At 47.9% G+C, this 23,291-nt stretch overlaps 1 long non-coding RNA gene across 1 annotated transcript in view; it reads right to left on the bottom strand.

The window, feature by feature from the left end:
* Positions 1 to 20,282, bottom strand: part of LOC134559815 (uncharacterized) — a 64,321-nt gene extending 44,039 nt beyond the window's left edge. Inside the window, exon 1 of the long non-coding RNA XR_010082590.1 lies at positions 20,147 to 20,282. This is a non-coding gene — a long non-coding RNA (uncharacterized LOC134559815). The remainder of the gene's footprint in view (positions 1 to 20,146) is intronic.
* Positions 20,283 to 23,291: the final 3,009 nt, after the last annotated feature.

Here is a 23,291-nt window from a genome sequence, read left to right as displayed (position 1 = left end):
TTAACTAGAGCTTTACATCCCCCTGCAACAGCATTCATATGTTACAGGAAAAGTAGTCTGTTATCCATAGTTTACTAGAGACGTCCAGCCAAATTAGGCCACTCCTCCTCCTCTGTTCCAAATAGTCTTTTCACTCACTCTTCACCGACTTCAGTTTCATGCTATGTCTCTTTATAGTTCAATCACTTTGTTCTCACTTCAGGAAGGGCCAGTGCTCTGGGAGTTCCATCTGCTGGCAGGAAAGAGTTAAAACTTGCCCAGGCCTGCGGTGGTCATGGGGTCTCCCTGGGCCAAAGCCCTGCCGGTAGAGGAGGCTGGTGGATGCCTTCTTTTCCACCCCTCAATCTGATCCAAGATAGCTCAGCTCCCCCTCCTCGCTGCCAGCTGCTTCCAGCTGGCCTGGCCCCCTCTGCCACGGCTTCCAGCAGGCGGCCAGCCCTGCCGAGCCAGAGCCTCGTGTCTGCCCTGCCGGCAGCTGGGGAGAAAAGGGGCTCAGCTGGCCGGGCTGCTCCCCGCAGCAGCGGCTACCGGAGACCCAGCTGGGCCCGGCCTGGCTGCCCAAGGGGGCGTGGGCAGAAGCCGGGCCCCACTGTTGCCCACGATGTTACCTGGTAGCTCACTGGGAGAAAAGAAAGGGGGCTTGATCAAAGCTTCAGTTTTATATGGGTATTACCAAAAGTCGCATTCTGTTTTCTCAGTGGCCAGACCACATGCCAAGAGTCAAGAACTGGCCCTTGATAGGCCCTTGTCTTTTCTGAAGAAATCTAGGGTCCTAACAGGGCAATAGTCCTTATTCTTCTTTAACTAAAAACCAAACTGTGTTAACCCATAACACCATTTAAAAAGCAAAGCTCCTCTTAAACTGCACATTGTGTTGCTTCAAGCTTGCAGCAAAGGACTAAAAATCTGAGCCACCAAGATAAGTAAGATTTGAATAAATACAGTCCCAAAGGCTCTGTTTAAAGTTTTAAAAGCCCAAGGTTTAAGTTATTTGTGAACTGTTTGAGGCCTTTTCTTGGATTAAGGAGGTGAAACCTTCCTTGTAGTTTGGGGTGTTTCCAAGTGGCAGTTGGCAGCAGGAGTGGCACTCAGAGCCAACTGTGTTCTCCTTCTCCATGCTACCAACTAGGTCACAGGACAGGACACATTCACCTCCTCTTGGAGATGACTCCCCTTTGAATGTCACAGCCACAGCCACATCTATGCAACCAAAGAAAACATGTCTTGTTGCCAAAGCATTACAAAGTGTACAGAGGCTGTGAGAGAGTGAGGTTCCTGTAGCTGAACTTCCAAACATACTGAGGAAACATGGATTTTGGGAAGAGTGAAAGGAAGTTCAAGCCCTCTGTAGAGTGGGGCTCCAGAGCCCACAGCAGTTGAGCAGGGAGGAGAGAAGAGAAACTGTTAGGTCTCATCCCAGCTGGAGGGAAAAGCAGCATTACTGGTCTGAGCCACAAAGAGCAATCAGGAGCCAAGGAAAAGCTCTCACAATGCTGCTGCAGCATTTTACCCAACACAGTCCCTTTCCAATCTCCATGTGCTTCTGCTCCCAGAGATTTCCCAGTTCTGATACATGTCTATGGGGGATGTCAGCTGAGGGGATGTCTCCTCCATCCCCTGCTCCCAGGGATGTCCCCAGCCCTTACGAAAGGGCCATCACAATGACTGGTGCAGCTCAAACCATTTACAGCTTCATCTTCCTGCCAGGAGAGCACTGCACAGAGGGTTCCTCGATCAGGACCTGGACATTCCTCAGGTGAATTGCCCTGATGAAGCCAATGCTGAGTACATTGACACTGGAAGGTGATTCATGTGTCCTCACAGAACATCTGGAAACCACCTGGGACATCCATTGCCACTACAACAAGGTTGGGCCCACCAAGGTGTCCACCATCAGGCTCCTCCTCCCAGAGCTGCTGAAACTGCACTTCCCTTCTCTCTTCAGGGATGAAGCTGTTCCTCTGGCATATGCCCCAGCTAGAGGAACTTCACCTATAGGGAGGTGATGAGCACTATTCCAAGTGGCTGACGTGGCACTGGTAGTATACAGGGTGGCAGCAGCTGCCTTCTTTCCCCTCCAACCCCCCACACACACCCATGTGATCAGTTGAAGTAACAAAACCTTTGCAGGACCAATGAAACTTTCCTGTTACTTCTATTTATTTTCTGTTACACAGCAGCTTCTCCCAGCAGCTGAAGTTGAAACAGGAAAGGTAAGCATTTCTCACAGCTTTCTCATCAACTGTATTAAATACACAGTCACAGCCCCCCCCCCCCCCCCAACATTTTCTGTATTTGCTGAAGGATGACGTCCTCCTTGCCTTCAGTGTGTGCCAGATTACTCATAAACCTGGACCATATGCCACTGCAATTTACTGATGGGCCCAAGCTGTTTTGGTAGATACAAAATCCAAGGGGATTATGGAGGCTCGAGCTGTGCTGAAAACAGAGCAGCAGCAGTGGGGCAGCTGCTTGCTCTCTTTGCTCAGCCTTAATTTAGGTCAGTAGACAAGAGCTGCCCCATTCCAGGCTGGAGAGCCAGGCTGGCTGTGGGGGCACATATGGAGGGGACCATAGCCATGGGCGTCTGGCCCCATGGGGGAGGCTCGCACTTCCATGGGGCAGGTGAGACCATACAGCTTCCTCGGATCTGGAGCCTAGCTGCCACACCCAGTAAGGAGCCCTCAAATCAAAACCAAAGAGGGGGTGCTTCCCCCATCCCATGGTGACCCCTGCCTGGCAGTGTGCCTTTGAGTGTGGCAGAGCACGGTGACAGCCAGTGGTGGCTCCAGCAGAGCTCCCTGCTGAGACCTGGCTGATGGCCTGTCCAGAAGGTGGCCGGTGACTGGCGGGTCACCACAGGTGTGTTTCTGTGTCCCTGTCCCAGAGAAGGATGTGCTCAAGGAGAGAAAGGACATCTCAGCTGGAAGCACCACCTGAACTAAGGCCTTTCCTAGGTGGGGGTTTTCCAGCCCAGCGGTGCTTGAAGCCAGTCTGTGGCTCCCAGGCCAGCACTTTGGCTGCTTTCTCAAGAGCTTGAAAGTGCAGGGAACATGGAATGACAACAGATCTGCTGAATTGAGCATTGCCCATTTAACACCTGGCAGGACACACAGTGCAGCTGCTTCGAGCCGCTAATTATTCAACAGCTTCTTCTTTGGTGCACTGGAACCGTCCTTCCCCTCCACAGTACCTTACACAAGGACCTCCATCACCTCGAACAAAGCCTCTGCTTGTCACCAAGGAATTGCAAAGGTCTGTGGAGAGTTCCAGGGACTGCGGACCAGAGTGATTGAGCACAAGCACCCCAAACTGCCCCATATGGACAGGACACAATCCTGACTATGGCTGCTGTGCATGGAATATCAAACTTCAGTCATGGGAACCTTCTTTGCAGAATATTTCCCTGCTGGGTGTAATTTGGAACTTCTCATCACTTAGATGATGCTCATAATCAACATAGCCTGACTGGATTTCCAGCTGTTGGAGTTTCCCTCCACACCACAACGTACTCCATTGCAAGGAGTTGCTCCTAGGGATTGCACTGCTCGCCACGAATAAGTAGATTAGAGCGCCCATTATGACTTTCAAGTAAGAGTTCATGTTTTACTTCTCATGTCTCATCTTGACAGCTGAAATACACCAAAAAACTGGACCTCAATCTGCTAGGCTCCAGAAGGGCAGCAGTGCCTGACTGCAAGAGCCTGGCTCAGGCACTCTGTGTCCAGGTCCCTGAGAAGGATGAGGCCATGCTGCATCCCACTGGCTGCCAGCTCTGGCCCCGGGTCGTTGCTGGTGGGGACATCCCTTTGTGCTCGCCCAGCGCAGCCCAGGGTCCGCAGGGCTCTGTGCCTGGGAGCCCTGAGCACCCAGCGACAGCTGCCAAGAGACTGAGCACACGTGTCTACTGCAAGGGTATGGCTGGGCTTTTCTGTGTATTTTACAGATTTTTCTCCTCAAGTTTGTCACTGCTGTGTCCCAGACTGACTCCCAGACCCCCACCTTCCTTCAGACTCAGGGCAGGTGGGATGGAACATGCTGCTCCCAGCTCCATGTGCCCAGATGTGCTGTGCAGATGGGTCTGCAGGGAGGGACGGGGTCTGGCTGCTGATCACTGTTTATGTCTCCTATTAAACCCATTCTCCTTTCCTAATTATTATAATAGTTCCTGAAAACACCACCCGTAGACTTTAAATGTTTGATGTGTGCTCTAATGAAAGCTGTGGAATTATCCCATGTTCACTGCCACATGGCTCACACAGCAATAGAGATGCTAAATAATTTTTAAAAATTTATAGTTTACAAGATGTATGTCCCATCTGTGACAATGCAGCAGCTCCCAAATGCCCCGAATTTCACTGCGTTAATAACACCTCTTAAAACCAACTGGCTGTGCTCCACAGGGAGGTTCAGTTACGACCCAAGGGGTGCATCACAGCATACACAGGTAGGAGACTAACCTTGTTGGGACCAAATGCCACTGAAGCACATATATTCCATGGCCAAACCAAGTGCTTTACACCTCCACTGTGCTGTTAAAAGCATTATTCCAGAGAGAAGGAAGTTCCTTTTGGCACCTTTGCCAAAGCTCAGCCTAATCGCAGGCATGAAAACAAAAACCTGGTGAGTTCAAGTGCAGTATCCCTGGAATGATCAATCCCTGTGGTGAGATCAGGAGTCACTTCTTCCTCTTCTCCCAAGAGACATTCTCTGTCACAAGGCAAAATCACACAAACTGTGCCCAACTTAAAAACTGAGTTTGGGATGGGAGCCAGAGCAGATGGTTAGGAAGGCTAAACACCACTGATTTATTTCTTACCCTTTATGCAGTAATATTAGAGACAATGGCCCTGATCAGAACAAATGAGAACAAACACAGGAATGCAGACTCAATAGAGAATTAACAACCAGCACAAGCAGATTCCTTTATGCTGTGATTAATTCTGAATTTGTGACAGGATTATCAGCAGCAAACCTCTAGCTCTATCTAACAGAAGCAGTGCCAAAGCATCCAGCCTTTCAGGACTCTTCAGTCTGCAAGAGATTCTAGTAGGAAAATGGTGTGGAAGATGTCAGCTCTGTGCTGTAAATTCAGCTGAAAAATGAACTTACTGTGCCCCACATCCACCCCACACGCCCAGAAAACATCAGAAAAGTCTGGACAGACACTAGAAGGAGCTCCAAGTCTCTGAGTCAGGGATGTGCGAGCGATTTTACCTGCAAACATGAGGGACATAGCCACAAGGCTGTCATCCTCCCTTGTCTGGTCTCTCTTACGTGAGCACTGGCCTTCATTTCCCACTAGTCATATTGTGAGGCTGCGGGGAACATCACCAGGTACTATCCAACCTTCCTCTTCCCCCACCATGGCTTTCTGGGGGCTCCAAACTCTGCTGCAGGACATACAATGGCTTTGGTCACAGGGTGCCTTGGTTTGCCTGTCTCCAACACACCACAGCTTCCCCCCACAGACCTCCCCTCCCCTGGCAGGGACAAAAAGTGCAAGACACTCGCTATGGCCTTGTCAGCATCAGCATTCCCATAAACAGGCTGTATGAATACTTAACAACTGCTCCCCACTCTGCCTTTTCACCCCTGGCTCACCTGTCTGTGCAGAGGATACCTGGCCTGGGAACTGCCACTGGCAGCCACAGGAAATGGACTTGCTGATGAGGGTGTTCAAGGCCATTATTTGTGAGATGCAGCTGAAGTGGGACGCAATGAGTTCAGCCCTGTTTTGCTCCATTTCCCATAGCTAAGCACACAGTAACAGCTGAATTTATACCTGGAGCTGCCATGCATGAATATCTCATTATAACGGCAAAGAACTTTTATTTGTATCGGGCCCTGCACCAGCACTGCGCTGTGTTAATCACCAGAGCTGGGCTCTGTTAATGACCAGCTCTGTAATCCAAATGCAGCAGGTTTGGTTCCTTCCATCCTTGACCCTCCATGATGGAAAGCAAGGGGCTGCTGCCAGGCTGGGGTTTTGACTGGCACATAGTGTATTATGGCTGCAGTCAATGGCAAAAAATTCCTACATATCACCAGTGGTGAAAACACAGAGGTGATGTCATGCCCTGAGTTGAGCTCGGCACAAAGAATCCCAGTACATTACCACAGCCCACCTTTCAAAGAAATGGTTTCTTATGGCATTTGATCATTCTCAGGAACAGGCATGAGAGAAAAACCAGTGTCACTGGTTTGACATAAGTTTCTTGGGAATTCTTTTAGGATCTTGCTGAAAGTTGGGATTTGTTTCCTCCCGTCTCCAGGTAGGGAAATTGCTCTTTTCCACCTCTGTGGAAAAGGGCTTCTCTGCACAAAGCTTATTTGCCTGTAACTCCTACAAGGTCCTATCTCCTAGCTCCTCTAAAACATGCCTAAAGCAGAGCCAAAAGAGAATGGACCAGCTGGGTCCATTGGTCCCCCATGGGTGGGGGACCTCCCCAGGCTACAGACTGTTTTTCCTTCTGGAAAGCTGAAGACCGGGTAAAAAAGGGACAAAAATGAAGGCATATGGGAGAGAAATCCAAACACAAAAATGGAGCCAGACAATACAGTGAAATATCAGCACACGAAACATACAGATGCTTATGAGGTAACACAAACCTACAACCCAGATGTCTTTTACAAAACAAAATCCTTAAAAACCCTCAGTGTCGTTTTTCCTTTCACAAGCATTCATAATTTGGAAAACTGGGCTGGAAATTGCTCCAGCTGTTCATGCTCCAGGGGTGTGGCTGCAGTGAGTCAGTGCCGCATGCAGGGACCTTGTGAAAACTCTTTGCAGAGTCCAGCAGCGGCTGCTAGCACAGCACTGAGACAACACAGCAACTCTGCTTTCTGAGGCTACTCAGACCCCCTCCTATGTGACCCAAATACCTTTCTCCTTTGCTCCTGGGTTTCGGTTCCAGCTTAGGAGACCGTGGAGCAAGAGAAAAGCTGCAACAACTTTATTGCTCAGCCAGGCCAAGCAGGGACTTTGCCTGAAACTCCTCCAGTTTGTTGGACTTGTATTTTAGCTGCAAGCTTGTACTGAGCTGTAGCCACAAGCTTGAAGCCAGCTCTGGGATCACCTGGAGAGCCAAGCAGTGGCTACACTCCATATGGGGTTATCCAGCAGTTACTACACTCAGGGTCATATCTAATTTGCACCCAGAAGCTGGCCTCCACACCCACATTTTGGAGCTTGAAATGCCTGAATGACTAACCATGGAACATGAGCACCTGCTTTAGCAATCTGTGGTCAGGCAGTGCTTTTGGCACAACAAATGCTTGTGAAAGTGGTGCTTCAGAAGTTCAGGGATTTGACTTTTCAAGCGGAACAACTAGCACAGCTCTTCAAAGTATACATGGAATAACAGGAAGGAATGGGATGTCTCCCTACAGGCTTTAGCAAAACCCGAATCTATCTCATGCCTATATGAAAGTTGCTGCTCTTAAAACTGGTGCTAATAAAACTGGTGCCAAGATGCTGAGAAATGGCAATGGGAAATGTGCTGTGAAGTGTTTTGAACTGTAAGTCAAGAGCATCTCTAGAAAGGGAATTCCCAGCTCACAGATCCCCAAAAAAACCCAAAAACTTCCCCTTCTTAAGAGGCAACAGTGGCAGCAGGAATGGGGATCTGCTCTATAAGAAGGTACAACGTGCCAGTGGTAACAGCCCATGTCTCAACAGCTTCTGTCCAGGGTGCAGGGGGGTCTCCCAGGGTGGGGTTCATGCTCTGTTGCTCCCCACTCCCATCTCCTTCTGTTCCAGGGGCAGTGGGATGGATGGGATGTGCTGGGAGAGGGGATAGTGACACATATCTGGCTTTGGCAGTCACCCCACGTGTTCTTTGGCCCTGGCAAGACGGCCATGCTCCGGCTCTCTCCTTTCCAAGGGGCTGTGGAAGGAGAGCTGCCCTGGGAAAGCCAACAACATGGACATGAATGGAAGGAGAACTCTGACCTCAAACCTGAGCTCTGATTCCACAAGGAAAATCCAACCAAAATTAGATAGAAACAGAGGTCACATTTGAGTGACACACAGGGGAATCCCACATCTGGAGGGCTTCTGTGGGGGCTGCAAGTCACCATTCACTTCACACCAGACAGGAAACAGAAGCAGCAGGGGCAGTGCCTTCCTCATGGGTTACAAACTGTTCTAGCTTGGGGTACTCATCGATGTGCAATAAAGTTGCCTCCTGCTAGTAGGTACAGAACGTGGTTCCTGTCTTTAACCCGATCCCATTCACTGGGATTCCCCATGCTGGGAAGTGCTGACCAGTCTCCGCTCTCTCTCTCCACAGGCACTGATGGCACTTTTGGCTTGTCATGCTCCTGACATATATACAGGAGAAATTTTTTCTGCACAGAGCAGGAATGAGACAGGGGAGTAAAACACAGAATACCCCAGGAACTCCTGTTACATCCAGTACAATATCTTTCTTGGGGTGGGGAACTTGCTCATCTTTTCTCCTGTTTCTCCTTTATAAATATTTTATCTAACTCATTTCTTTCTCTAAGTAGACTTGGATATCAAAATAAATGAAATAAATGCAGCTCTTCTGTGGGCTTTGGTAGAATCCCCAACAACTGCGGCAAATGCCGGAGAGTTGGCATTCCTCTTAAAAAAATCCCCTTTTTAATTCCTGTGTACACAATTAGGTCCTGAAGCACAGATACATTCAATCATCACCTCGGACTACCTCGTAAATCTCTGCTCAGTATCAGAGCAATAACAACATGAAGAACCTAAAGTGCTTTAGGCAGAATATTCCCATTTACTGAGCTTTGAGCACTGACTGTGCTGGCCCACCCTAGGGTGGAGGAACAGCCCTAAATTCCTCTCAGAAAAACTGGCCTGTGATCAGCACCTGCCAGCTATGCTAGACATGGCACCCAGGTACCTGCACCGTCCCTTTCATGGGCTGTCACTTCCGGGCTCCTCAGCCACCACAGCTCCCTCTCCCTTCCCTATCTCCCCCAGCTGGGCCTGTGATCCAATGCCCTAAAACTACTTTGGAAACTGAGCTGGTTAAACTGCTGGAAGAATCTGTATGGATGATTCGAAATCCACTTCACTCCAGTTCATGTCAGCTTAAATCAGCTTAAATCCCCGTGGGATCAGACTGAGTATCAGACATAGCTACAGTAAGTGCCCCTGAGAGTTTCTCCACCAGAGTGGTGGGATACAATGAAATCTCTTTATACCAGCACTGCCTTTTGATCTAATGCAAGGTGTCTGTACCTGCAGCAGCTCACTCAGCCAGGGACTGTGAGGCAAAGCCACCAGTGCAGGTGAGAGAAGAGCGGTTTTAAAGGAAGGACAGAAGCACAAAACCTTCCTATGCTGACAGAGGCACAGCTCATTCAGCTGTCAACTCTGCATGTAACCAAGGGTGAGTGGTCTGGGGGGGCTGTGGGCAGTGCAGCACTGGGATGGAGGGTTTGGACAGCAACTGACAGGGAAGGATGCTTGGTGGCCCACAAGAAATTGTTTGATCTGACCAAAAGCCTCTACTGAAATGCCTGGCAGGTCTTAAGTGAAGCAGAAGAAATATGCACAAAAATACACTTCATATTGGTTTGGCTCTGAACGCCATTTGCCGTTTGGCCACATGAAAGGACCTTACAAGTTTATTCCCTGTGAATGCAGATGTGGACTTCGCTTCGAGAAAACATGGAATGCTGACCTTAAATCCTCACTCACATCTAACTTCTGAATGAGAAACAAATATTTAACACTGATAAATTAAGTCAGTGCTGATTCATTAAGACCAGCAGAAACACAAGCCATGCCACAAACAATTCTCAACCAAAATTTAAAACCTTCTGTATGCAATATTTATGTGGCTAACAGGCCAAGGCAGGGGTGTCCCCCTCTACTTTACTCATTTCAAGACAGGTAGCAGTATCTCCTAAGGCAGCCATCCCAGACCACAGCTGTTTCAAGATGCTTTTAGCCTTGTGCCTCAGCCCTGAATTTGTGTGTGCTTCCCATGCTGATCTGGCCCTGGAATCAAGGTCACTGGCAGGCTTCAGTGACAAGCACGGTGGCCACAGTGCACTGCTCTGGCTCCTTCTGTGTGACAGCCAAACTCTGCTGGGCTGTGCTCATCACCCTGTCTGCCCTTCTGTGTGGCCCGGTCACCTCCGGGGTGTGAGGAGCACCAGCCAGAGCCATGCAGAAAATCACAGGTTCCCAAGTGACACTTCACACCCCTCCGAGTGCAAACACTGCCACTCTGGGCTCAGGGGCCAGCACGCCATGACACCTCCCTCACACAGGTTCCCATGGCTCCGGAGAACCGAGCCAGCCTGGTCCCCTCACGCACCCTGCCTGACAAACCTGCAGCAGCTGTGACCTTGCTGCTGTACTCTGGCTGCAGCCCCCTTGAGAAGAAGCACGTAGAATGGAGACACCAGCCAGGAGCTGGGCTGCGAGACACAGAGCTGGACATGCACAGGGAACAGGCGCCATGCATGCATGGCTGGTGACCTGTGGGACTCAGGCTCCTCCAGGGCCCAGGACTTGGCAGGCTCTGCTCCCAGCCCCTTCTGTGCAGCCACAGGCAGGTGCCAAAATGCTGCCCAGCCTGCACGTGCTTCAAAGGGTGAGGGGAAGGTGGAACTGGGCTACTCCAGAGCCTGTGGGCTGCCAGGACTGTCTCCTAACACCTCCATCTGCTGTCACCTCACCCCATGGAAGGAACTTATCACAGTAGCATCAAATTCACAATTTCTTTCCTACCATTTCACACTGATGTCTTTTTTCAACAGAAGGTGGTAGTGAAGAACCAGAAAGGTTTCAGCAGCCTCCTGATCATGAGGCCAAGAGAAAAGGCAAGAAGACACCATAGCCAGAACTGCACACACTAATAAGTCACCAAAACCAAGGAACTTTGCCATCGGACACAGAGAGACTGGGGTAAAACATGGCAAATGCCTGAATTCAAGGCACACAAAATGGCAAATACTGAATTTGGAGCAATGAATAAGAACAGTATATGCTAGACTGAATAAATGCAGCAAGACATAGACAAGGCAGAGGGCTGGGACACATAGAGAAGTTTTCCAAATGGGGCTTACTAAACCTCCCAGGTGCCTCCATTCACCAGCACAAGTGTCTCCCTCTGTGTCTCAAAGCACAGCCAGTTGCCTTCTGTACCCTATACTGTCTTTCATTTTTAATTGTATTTTTCATAGGCTTTGGTACCGTCAATTGCTGCTCCATTTGACAGCTTTGCCCAACAATAGCCTGGACACGAATGTGCTAATTGCACAGTGTGTGCGGGTGTTTAAAAACACAAAACAAAACTCAAACAATGGTTCCCTGCTGAACCAGCTCTGCATCCAGCAGCCTTCCCCCATGGACAGCACAAACCCTCTTTCACATGAGGGCAATGCCCAGCCAGGCACACTCCAGCCACTCAAATACCAGAGACATGCTGTGCTCTGGAGCAGACTATAAGGCTCATACAGACCCATCTCCTCACTAAGGGGGTGCCATGGGAGCACCTGAGGGGAACCTGGCATACTTGGCACTTGCTCCCAGTTTAAGCAACATTCTTAGTGACAAAGAATAGTTGCCATTGCAAATGTCCATCACTCAAGCTCCATTCCTCCCCACATGCAGGGCAAGGACAGCTGGCACCGCGAAGCAAACCGGGCTCCCTAAAACAAGGTGGCTTGCTCAGGGAGGGTTATTGCCAATGTTATTGCCATCTATGTATAAATATGTACATGGACCATCATTTTCTTGTAACAAATGGTGAAAGCCACTGCAGTGACAGTGAGGCAGTGCAGGAGCAAGGTGACTTTATCACCTACCCATGACTATGTTTCCCAAGCAGCCTCCTCACCAATCCGGAGCCCTCTGTGATCATTAGTTCCTGCACATGGCAGCAATGAAATTGTCCCTTAAAGTAAATCATTCATGGATTTTTATAATCCGAAATAAAATTTTCTAATATTTTTTTCCTAAGTTTTCCAGGTTTAAGGTTTTAATCTTTTATTATTTATTGTGCAGCAGTTGTGAAGGGCATGATGAGCAGCGTGGCGTAAATAGTCATCGGTGGAGGGTCGGTGCCTGACAATGCTGCATTGAATAAATTAATTTCTTTTCTTTTACTTATTACTACATGTTCTCTCTGAGGGGGTTTGAATACAGCCAGAAAAATGAAAGTGTAAAACAAAACAAACTAAATCTGCACTTCAGCTTCTGGGTATTTTCCTGCCTGGTGGCTGAGGCTGCTGATAAATATTCCCTGGAAATGGTACTGAAGGAGGAAATGGCATATAGATATATTTTCCTTTCTTCCTTCACACTCAGAGCATCAAATTCAAAAGACAACAATTTTCTGCTGCTTGAGATGCAGAGTGTTCCTCTATTCCTGCAGTCTCCAGGATTTATCACTCTTTTAAACAACTGCAAATTCAATTTAACCTTTGCTACCTTTACCTCTGGTCATTTCCTTTGGCCCATCAGAGCCTGAATTAATGCTAATCACAGCAAAACACTGGACATTCTCCTAACTGTAGGCTTAAAAAATAATCATTTTTCCACAGAAATAGACATAAAATATCTCATTAGACCAATAGCTCTACCAGGCACATTCCAGCCTAGAGTATAAAAAAAAATTGATGTTACATATAATTTCTTTATACCTAAATTCTCTGACTTCTGAAACTCTGAGGTAGAACATCTCAGTGTGCCTGCAGGACCCACTTCTCTGTGGCACAATAATGCTGTTAATAGAGGACTCTCCAAATTGCACACTAGAGGTGACACTGTAATGCCAGGAACTGGGGACTCTCCAAACTGTACACTACAGGTGACACAATAATGCTGTGTCTTATTGGCATTGTAATGATGCCACGTGTTTTCTCTTGGAAACAATTTCCCCTTTAATTTCCCCTCTGCAATCAAACTGTAAAATAACACCAGGAACCATTTTCCCATACAAGATTCCTACAGTATTTCAATTAAAATCTCTCATCTTTGGACAATTTTTTTTCCTGGACACCCCTCCAGTTCCACTCACAGCCGAGGCACAAAACCCAATTAGTTATTAATTGAGGCACGTTAAAATTCATTAACTCTGCTTGTGAAGCTGAAGCTATAATTGTCTGCCCAGGCTTTTGTTCTTTCTTCTCCGGGTACAAGGTTCCACAGTTAATAGGATAAGGCAGGATTCCACCTCCTCTCTGTGACAGACAGACCAGCTCTGGTGCAGTGGGAACATCCCACTCTAACAATATCCTTGGAGCTGCTGCCTATCCTGTGCCTTGGGTCAACCAAGGCACATTTGGAAAGAGTGGGACCTTTAAAAAACCTTGTGGAAATATTTTGCAAAAGACCATTTCCCACAAGCTTGCCATCCTGCTGCAGGACGGCCCCAGCACTTTAATGTCCGAGAGCTGCTAAAAACACAGCTCAAGACAAATCCCATTTCACACGTGGAGCAGCACCAAGCCAGCCTTTACTGTAAAACAAGTATGGGAATTCACCCACATGTCAGGTCCCTGTGGCAGCCTTGGCTCTGGCAGCTGCACATGCTGCTGCACCTCCACTGGCTTTTGAGGAACACAAGCCAAATCTGACCTGCATAAAACTACCTCTTCCCAACTGGAGCTGGTTTGGGGAGTATTTCACAGACAGCTCAGTGGAAGCAACTTCCTGCTTCTGGTATGAACCGTCCTTGGCGGAATGGGAATGATTTGCATTTAACTGGGAACATGGTGGATTCTGTGCCCATAAGCACCGTCAGTAAAGAGAACAGGAGGAAATGGTGTTAACCAAGAGAAAAGAGGGATGTCTTGTCCTGGATGTTTTTCCATCCCCTAAAGCCAGGGCTGTCAGGGGCCAGGGCAGGTCAGAGCAGAGGTGATGGAGCCAGGACTGTTTCCACTTCTTTTGCCCCACACACACATTCCCTGTTCCTGCAATGTGCCAGCCTACACATTGGAGCTGGCACCAAGGAAGCCGGCTGGTGCCAAGAAACAAGTCTGGTGCAGATTATTTCCCAGCTGGAGCAGAGAGGGAGCCACAGAGACTCTGGGAGTTGCAATACGGTTGCTCACTCCACTCTTACTGCCCTATGAGTGCACTGGTGCAGTCCCTCAGCCAGCAGCCATACAGCCTCTCTCTTCAGGCTCTAGCCAGGCTCTGAGGGCAGTATGAGCATCTGGATAAACTTCATGAGTTCCAGGTGCCAACTGGGATAAGGATCCTTTTCTGTTCCCACAGCCAGAGGCAGCAGCAGCAAAGGAAAATGAAACTGGAGATCAGAGAACAGGCAGAACAGTACATTTTCTGCAGTGCCCTGTGTGAGCACTACAATTTGTCAGACCATTCAACCTCACAGAGCACATAGACACAGAGTGTCTATCCCCAGAGACAGCCTTCAGAGGGGTTTCCTGCATCCAAGCTCTGATAGCCCAGCAGTCCCAAAGCTCTGTTTGGACCCACCCCAATCCATCCATCTGACTGAGCTCCTGAGGGTTCCTGACTCATCCTGCCAACTGACTTGCAGCTGCACCAATCAATTCATGTCCCTGCGTGAGAACTCAGGGAAGCAAACGGCCTCTGTGAAAGCCAGGAAAAAAATGGCAGTGACCTTGCCCAATTTCTCACATGGCTCCATATCCATCACACCCATCCCAACCTCATACACTGCACAGGGAGCTCTAATGCCAGTACTGATGATGCTGTCAAGCCTTCGCAAAAGGTGCCTGATAGCCTCACATAAGACAGAGATACAGGGAACTCAGGCCAAGTCTCACACAGAATCCTCTACTCAGTGCAAGCACAGATTGCAAACAGCTTCTTGCTCCCTTTCCGTAATTTTGTGAGGCTAAACGACCACAAGAGTCAACCACCTCCTACTCTGCTACAAATACACTTATTTTTGCATGAGAAATCAAAACCATTAAAGGCCTGTTCCTGTCCAGGAGCACCTGGGGCTGGGACCTTGCCTCTCTCCCTTGAGCAGCAACTGAACAGGACATAGAAGATGGTAACAATCCACCTGCACTTCCACCTTTCAGGCTGGGAATGCTGCCATGGAGTCTCACCTGCCATCACTGGGCCTTCTCGCCTGGGTCTGTGAGCTACCAGGCCCCTCACCCAGCAGCCTGGCTCTGCCCAATATCCAGCTGGCTTCAATACTTCATCAAAATATTAATGGCCATATTTTAAGACCAGCATTTGTTTTGCCAGGAGCAATGAAAAATGTGAAGAGCACCTACCTCAAATTATAACTGTTTTACCCAGATCAGAGGCAGAGAGCCACCCTCTGATCCCATGCTAAAACTGAGGAAAAATAAAATGCCTTTGGAGCTCATGAGAGGGAATAGGTACAAAGGTGTGGAATTGCATTTTATGGAAATGGTTTGCTCTAGCTCACCCCTGGAAAATGTATGGTTTGTCCCAAGTCTGTAACCTCCCTGCAATATCAAGTTATCTGTAACTCTATTGGCTGGAGAATGTTACCGCGCCCCTTTGAACCTCGGTGTTAAGAATGCTAAGGCAAGGGGTCTTGCCCTTTTTGCCCCTCTTCCCCTGGAGGCCTCCGGACGCTCCCCTTCCCTCTTCTCCCTTCCCCTCTCCCCTTCCCTTCCCCCACTCCCGCAGGACCATGCTCCCTGCCTGGAGTGGGACTCTGAATAAACCCTCATCTCATCAGCACCCCACCAGCGTCTGAAGTCTCTTTGCCTGCCAGCACGGGAACCCCACGACCCTAGGACCCAAGGGTCTCCCGGGGGACCCTCCCTGGGAGCCCCCCAAAATTTAAACAACAACACAAAGGCACAGGGAATGAATGGCTCTGTTTATCAACAAAACAAGAGTCAATACAGCCCCGGGTTCCCAAACTGCAGCTGCCAAAGAGCCCTGTATCTCTTGTGCCCTCTGAGCCTGTGCCTCCAGAGCTTGGAATACCCGTTTCTAGGAGATACAATTTTCCTGGTTTGCTCCTTTCTGAAAGCAGTGACTCAAACCCTCTATCATTAGTAACAATAATTAAAAGGTGTCATAAGAGGGAGTATAGGAATGGTTGCCACTACAATGAACAGTCTCAGTAATTTAGTACAGATTTTTAAATTCTTTGTCAGGACATGGCTTCATCAGGACATAGCTGTTGAAAGCCATTTAGGACTCAGGATACACAATGGTTTGGGCTGCCTCAGGACTGTCAGGAAGAAGGGAGGCAAGGAAGAGCTGGTGGCTGCTGTGTAGTTTTGCCCGTGCAGCCAGAGAAAGTATCAGTTTGTCTGTCCTTCAGACAAGAAAAAACATCCTTTCTCTGAACCTTTCTCACCAACATACACTTAATACAGCTTTTTTTAGCTGGGACACAGCAAAGACCCAACATCCCTAAGCTAAGTGATAAGTCAGGATGGGCACTGGGGAGAAATTCCGGTGTTAGACAGTGCCCAAAAAGCAGAATTAATTAAGTGATCACAGACCCAGCAGACAGGACGTACCCAGCAGCCTCTCCAGTGGAGTAAAGACAGGGAGATAGGAACACAGCTCTAACAAGCTGGCTTGGGAATGCTCTCAGAGCCAATTCCTGACATCACACACAACTGGGAAGGCACATTTGTAATTTAAGTCTACTGTAAGATAAACAGAAAAGTCCTGTCAGGAATCATAGCTTTTATTACACATGTTATGCAACTATTGGATCTACCTGATTTCCCTGATTGCCCCTTCCTGGCAGTCCTAGAACTCCTAAGGACATCTCTGCAGAAGAGCACATGGAGTCAGGAGGAAAAAGCCCTTAGGAAGCTCCATGGGCAAGAAACTTCCCATGTAATGGGGCTGAGGGCTTCCCACCCTCCTCACAAGGACCATGAGCTGAGACCAGCAACCACTTAATGTTTCCCAGCTATGGAACAGTTGAAGCGTGTGGCAGATGCTTGGAATGACAAGCAAGGCCAAGGCCTGCAAACACAAGATGTGGGCCACCAGGTGGAGGCTTTCTGGGCCACCTCCAGCCTCCTGCAGTTCCTGAAGAAAGCATCAACATACCAGTATTTTTGCCTCAGAAAAATACTTGCATTCAAGCACAGTTTTACATCAAGTTGTTCTTACTTATCATGACATTTCTGGGATGCTTTGAGGCATGTACCCCAAAGAAGGCAGCTGTGCTTTTTATTTCACATCTGGAAATTGTCTCTGCTCTCCTTTACCAGCAGTAGCTTTGTGCTATGTTTGCTTTTCTCCTAATTGCAGTCAGAAGAACACGTTTAGATCTCTGAACAGAAACCATCCAGAATGAGGTAGGAGGGTTAAATCCACCCTGCACAGTAAAAGCAAATTAATCTAGGCTGATAACGCATGAACCTTTAGTTGCCATGAATCCACTAAAGCCTGAAGATGTTGGCCGGGGCATCAGCCAGAATCAAGACAACACTCAAGATGAGTTAAAAATCTTGCTCGTTTATTCAGCTATTTGACGTACATTTATACTGTGCTAAGCATATCATGCACCTAACTCTGAACATCATTGGTTAAACCATCGTGTTCACGCGTCCTTGCAGTATACATAATTGGTTCAGAAGCTCTGTCCACGAGGCTAAATGCTGCAAATCTTCCCTAACTTATGGTCAATGCATCCTGTCTAGCATCCTGTTACAGCTATTGTTCCAAGCTTTACTTCCCCCTTATCCCATCTAAGGAATGGTTCAAGGACGTTTCATCTTCTGCTCATCCTTTAAGCTAAGAGCAGGATTGTGCACGTCCCTGCTTTTCCAGCCATGCATCCACATGCAGAGATTTATTCCTGCCCTGCATTTCAAGAACACAGCTGGCCTGGGTCCCCCCAGCCCAATCTGGTTCTCTCCAGCTCAGCTCAGCTCAGCTCAGCTCAGCTCAGCTCAGCTCAGCTCAGCCCAGCCCAACTTTATGTCCAGATTAGATTTCTCAGATAAATGTAAACAAAGGATTTTCTACTTGCTGCTAACACTCCACATGCCAATAACAGTACGGAATCTTTAATTAAGGCAACCTCTGGTGTATAGATTCCTATGTCACCAACGGAAGACCTGGAGGGCCACCAATCTTGCAAACAAGTGCAGATCCCCAGTGTTTGAACAGCCAAGCAACACAGGAAAAACTTTTGTGTTCTACATTACTGCCTGCGATATTCTTTTTCCACTTGTTTTTGTTACAGTTCTTTGCATACCCAAAGATTTTCTTCACTTCCAGAATTGCTCCAGCCACAGTCTAACTACATCTCTTGTGCCCATGCTTGCCACCAGGCACAGCACCAGGCACCCACAGGCTGTGCTGGGATGAGCCAAGGCACAGCTCAAGGTGCAGCAGCCCCTCCTTGCCCACCTGACACCGCAGGTACATGGAGCCTGGCATTGCCAGGGGATGCGGCAGTGACCAGCACTGCCAGTTGGACACCCGTAGCTCCAGAACTAGGGAAAAAAATCGTGTTTTATGACTAGGATCTAAAACAAATTTTACTGGGAGCTTTTATGTTGGTAGCTTTGAGTAGTTTTTATAGTGAGGAGTTCTGAAAACTGCCATAAAATTTTGCCTTGGGGGTTATGATTACATTTGTATCTCTCCCAAACTTAGATAAATAAAGACGACAGTTTTTACTGTAGAAGCTTAAAAGGTTAGAGTGGTATTTGGTCTATGATGAACCTTTTATAGAGATGATGTTGTAAGAATTTATTCCTAAATATCAATAAAAAAATAGAACTTAACACTTCTTGATAAAGCTGTGGTGATTAGAAGAGCTGTCAAAAAGGTGGCAGCACTGCTGGTGGCTTCCTTCCTGCTCAAATCATGCTTTAGTACATTTTTGGTAGCTGGAAACTATTAACTAATTTGCATTCTGTCAGAAGAAAAGTGTACTTTCTAATGACAATGCTTTGCGGTGTCCCAGTATTTGAGATGAGATTCACCTCATCGCTGATTTTGGGGTAAGCTGATAGACCCCTCTTTCGGAGGACCTTGTACAGTTCTGTCTCTTTACATTCTTTGCAAAAGGTAAATAAGATATGGGTTGATTTAGGCAGCCCAGCACGTGCCACAGCCCTGCCCCAAGCTCAGCACATTCAGCTGCCCAACAGCCCAATGCTCAGGCTGTGCCCGTGCCCCACACCTGCAAAGAACTAGGGTACCTCAAGCCTTACCTGCACAATTCCCCTCTGTGATTCAGCACCTCAGTAGAAGCAGCAGGTCTTTCCCAAGGTCTCTCCCAGACACTGCACTCACACAGGCTGTTAGAAGGACAGACTGCTAGAAGGACTGTCACAAGCCTACAGGGTGTGGGGTCCAAACCCTCCATGTCACAAAGAGGTCCCAGTTCCAGGAATACTGAGCACTGGTTGAAACAGGCACTGCAGCTGGTCCCAGGTGAGTGAGGCACACACAGCATTAACACACTGATTTTCAAACACACAACAGTTTGTGTGAAAGTGAACACTTGAACAGTGTAAACAAGGACTGTTAAACTTGCTCTCCCTCCACCAAGCACAGTCATATTAGGATTTTAAATTTCAACAAAAAGTAGTAATAATCTTATTTGTTTCAGACAGCATAACTAACTAGTGAGAACTCCCTCAAAGCCTTCAGCGAAGCAGCTCTTGGCTGAGCACAGCATGGGCACAGCCACCTTCCCACCCAGCCTGACACCCCACAATGTGTTCCACAAGGCAGATTCAACCCTGCTCAAAGCCTCTAACAAGTCAAGTGGTCTTGAACACACATCTGAATGAAATCTTTGCCCACAAATATGTTAACTGAAACTGGACACCATCAGTAAGAAATCACACACATTGTGACAAGTGCTTACAGTGAACCAGTGCTCTGCATAACTGGCAATGGACACAAAGTAAAATGGAAATCACAACATCCAAAAGGAGCCAACAAAAGCATGTGTGCAGAAAAAAGCTGCTGTATTTTTTTTTAAATCCCCTCCCTCTTACTTTAATTTCTTCAGTCCAACACTGCTCAAATAGGACCCCTGTTCTGTTCCAGCCATCAGAAGAAAGGTAGATGTCCTGGAACACACTTGGAATCACAATGTTTGCATCTGTTCGTGTGCTTCAGTCAGTTAATGTGTGTTTGCGTGCTTCAGTGGTAATCTGTTTTTCAATATGTTTGATGTGTAAATAAGACTGGAACATCTCCTACCTTAGCCTTCATCTCCTGCTGTGCCTCATGGTTGTCACCTGGCAGATCCGCCATGGCTGTGCCGGGTCACCAGAGATCCAGAGGAGACAGCTGGGCCATGAGGCACTGCAATACCTGCAAAAGGATGGTGCAGGGTTAGCCAAGTCACAGGAAAGTGCTCAGACATTTCATGATGAAAAATCTTTCATTCAACATGTGTCTGAGCCCTGAAGACAAAAGTTAAACATCTGCTGAAGCACCTTGGCCAAACAATAAAGATTCCTCCGTTCACTTCTATCCACAGAGGACAAGTACCCTGGAAATGCACAGCCACCTGCAAAGCCAGTCACTTTCCAGCAATTAGAGATGGACCAGCCCCACACAGAGAGGGGGGTGGAAAGCAAATGTTGGCATCTCAAAGATCAGGAAGTAATGAAAAATGTTTGCATCCATTATTACCTGGGGACTTAAAGATACATATTTTTATTAGGAACCTCACATATCTTCAGTGTTTCTGAAGATGAGAAGAAAAGATGAAGATATGAAGAAAAGAAGCTTAAATCATTATGTAATTTATTCATTATGAATTCTCTCTTTAGGTCTTGCTACAACTATTAATATTTAATTGTGTCCATGTAAGGCTTAAAAATGTCACTGATGATGACACAAAGTTTCACCCCAAGCCAAAATAAAAGAAACTCAGTAATTCAAGGGAGGTCCTTGTGTTGCTTTAAAGCAGAGCTGGCTGGCAGGACTCGAGTCTGTCCCCAGCTGAGGACTGCTCAGCTCTGCAGGCTGTGTGGTTGCTGGAAGTGCTGCCTGGCCCTTAACAACCTCCCCCAGGCTCCCAGCTTCCTGCAGGCTGATCATCAGCTATTCCTGCAGTAACTCCTGCAGGCACTTCAAGAGCACATTTCACATCCCCTGCTTGGCTCCAAGGACTGCAGCAGGTGGATATTGCCCACGGGTGAACAGGGATTCAGAGGCAGTGGAACGTCACCGGCAGCTGGAGGCTGAAGGCAACAAGCATGATCAAAGGAGCTGCTGTTACCTGAGGCCATCCCAGTGCTGCCCCTCCAGAGAGACGCTGTGTGTTTGCTGTGCTCACAGCGTTTCTCAGGAATGCTGGAGACTGCCTGTGCATGGGGCTTGGGGGGGCTGCCCAAGCACATGGGCCCCCAGCTCTGTGGGGTGGAAACTGGGAGCCAAGGCAGCACAGGAGGGAGGGAATGCAGTCTTTATCACCCTAGTGTACAAGGGAAGAGGAGGCACTATCATCATCCTGCTGGGGACATGCCCAGAAAAAGAGAACTGAGAAATGCCAAACAAAACTGAAAGCTGAAAAACGAAGCCTCCAGAACACCTTCACCCAGTTTTGCATTCTTCCTTTTATTTTTCTTAAATAAATATGTTCTGCTTGCCCCAAGCTTTACAGTATTTGTGTTGCACTGGTGAGCACCACCCTAAGCTCAGCCCACAGATGGGACAAGCAGAGACTCCACAAGAGACGAGGCTGCAGCCCCAGCACCAGCCCCATTCCAGAGCCCCAGTTCAGGGATGTGCAGGCTCAGGACACCAACAGAGGCATTTGGATACTACATGCCTTGTTTATCACAATTCTGGCAGAATTGCTTGTGCTCCACATGGGTAGGAGACCGAGGAATGTCTCGGAGGAGGTGGGGGGTTCAGGGAGCCTCCAAGCCCCTTTGCTTCTTACTACTATCCCTGTCTCATTGCAGTTATTTTCCTGCTCATGGTCACACACAGAGCATAAGCAGGGGTTACCAGAGGGCCTCCTTATTCCACAGGCCACGCACACAGGATGAGGATAGCTTCAGGGAGGAATTTTTGCCAGCACAAATGTTTTTGCTGTTGTTACAGGTTGGCATCTCCATAGAGCAGTGAGAGAGAGCCAAGTTTATTACTACCCAAGTTTATAATTTACAACCTGCACAACTGAAGGCTGAAAACACACAGCAATTTTGCAGGATAATTCTGGGAAGTAACCATCCTGTGCACCAATTATTAAAACCACTTGCACACAATAAAGCTATAAAGATTAAAAATATAGCACACTTGTCATTAACTATGGATGAAGTAATGTAATATGTATTACAGAGCAGCGCAGGGCCAGCCGTGCACTACAGCACAGCCCTGCCGAGGAGCCCAAACCCCAGTCCCAGACCAGTACGTGTTTTGTCAGAGCCCAGGATCAAGTTTGTCATGCAAAATAAACACAGATGTTCCTGCAGTGACTGCAGCTCCCAGACACAGCCAGGCAAACCAAAGGCTTTGGGAAGCAGGGCTCTGGGTGCTCTACTGCTGCACTGCACACACCATGGCATCCACTGAGTTGTGAGTTACACAGAGGGCACATCCTGCTCTTGGGCCTCATCTGCTCTGCTCTTCACTCTATTTGTCCCTGGATATTCTGTCCTGAAACACTCAGATCGGCTCAGTGTACTCTTGGGCCTGGCACGCCTCAGTGACACAGGAATTCCATGTGTGCCTCAATGTTTCCAAAAGGCCCCAATTTACTAGCATCTCAGGCCCCACTTTGCTGTGTCACTGCAATTGTTTCCTTTCTCCCTTTGCTTTGTTCCCCACAGAAACAAATAATTTTCTCTCACACACAGGAACATGCCTGAGTTCTTCTAAGTACAGCATGCAGGTTCCTGGAATGTTCTGCAGGTACACACACACCTGCACAAGCACAGGCACACACACTATGGCACCTCTCAACTTTGCACTCTGTTTTACTATTTTCCTAGAGAAAAACATAGTATTTCCTGGTGGAGAAAATATTTATGTTGACTAGATCAAAGATCAACTGAAGCCATAGGGGAAAAAGAGAAAAAAGGGTTGATTCTACTGGAGGCTGAACGAGGTGATTCCCCTCCACAGACCTGCATGGGGGAAATAAACCACCAGCCACAGAAGTGACTCCCTTAAACCAAGCAACAGCTGGAATTTCCAGCACATTCAGTTGAGAATTTGCCTGGAAATTTGCATAAAATCAGCCACAGATGAGGGAACCAGAAACACAGAGAAGTTAACTGAGTAACTTCAAAGTCATAACTGGGTGTGTGACACCCAGGACGTTTGTGAATATTTATTCTAAATACACTGAAAGGTTAAATTTGGGAAGTAAATTACTGACAGAGCA

The sequence above is a fragment of the Prinia subflava genome, chromosome 18 (assembly GCF_021018805.1).
Source record: "Prinia subflava isolate CZ2003 ecotype Zambia chromosome 18, Cam_Psub_1.2, whole genome shotgun sequence".
NCBI classification, from domain to species: domain Eukaryota; kingdom Metazoa; phylum Chordata; class Aves; order Passeriformes; family Cisticolidae; genus Prinia; species Prinia subflava.
This window is presented reverse-complemented; position numbering and strand designations above follow the sequence as displayed.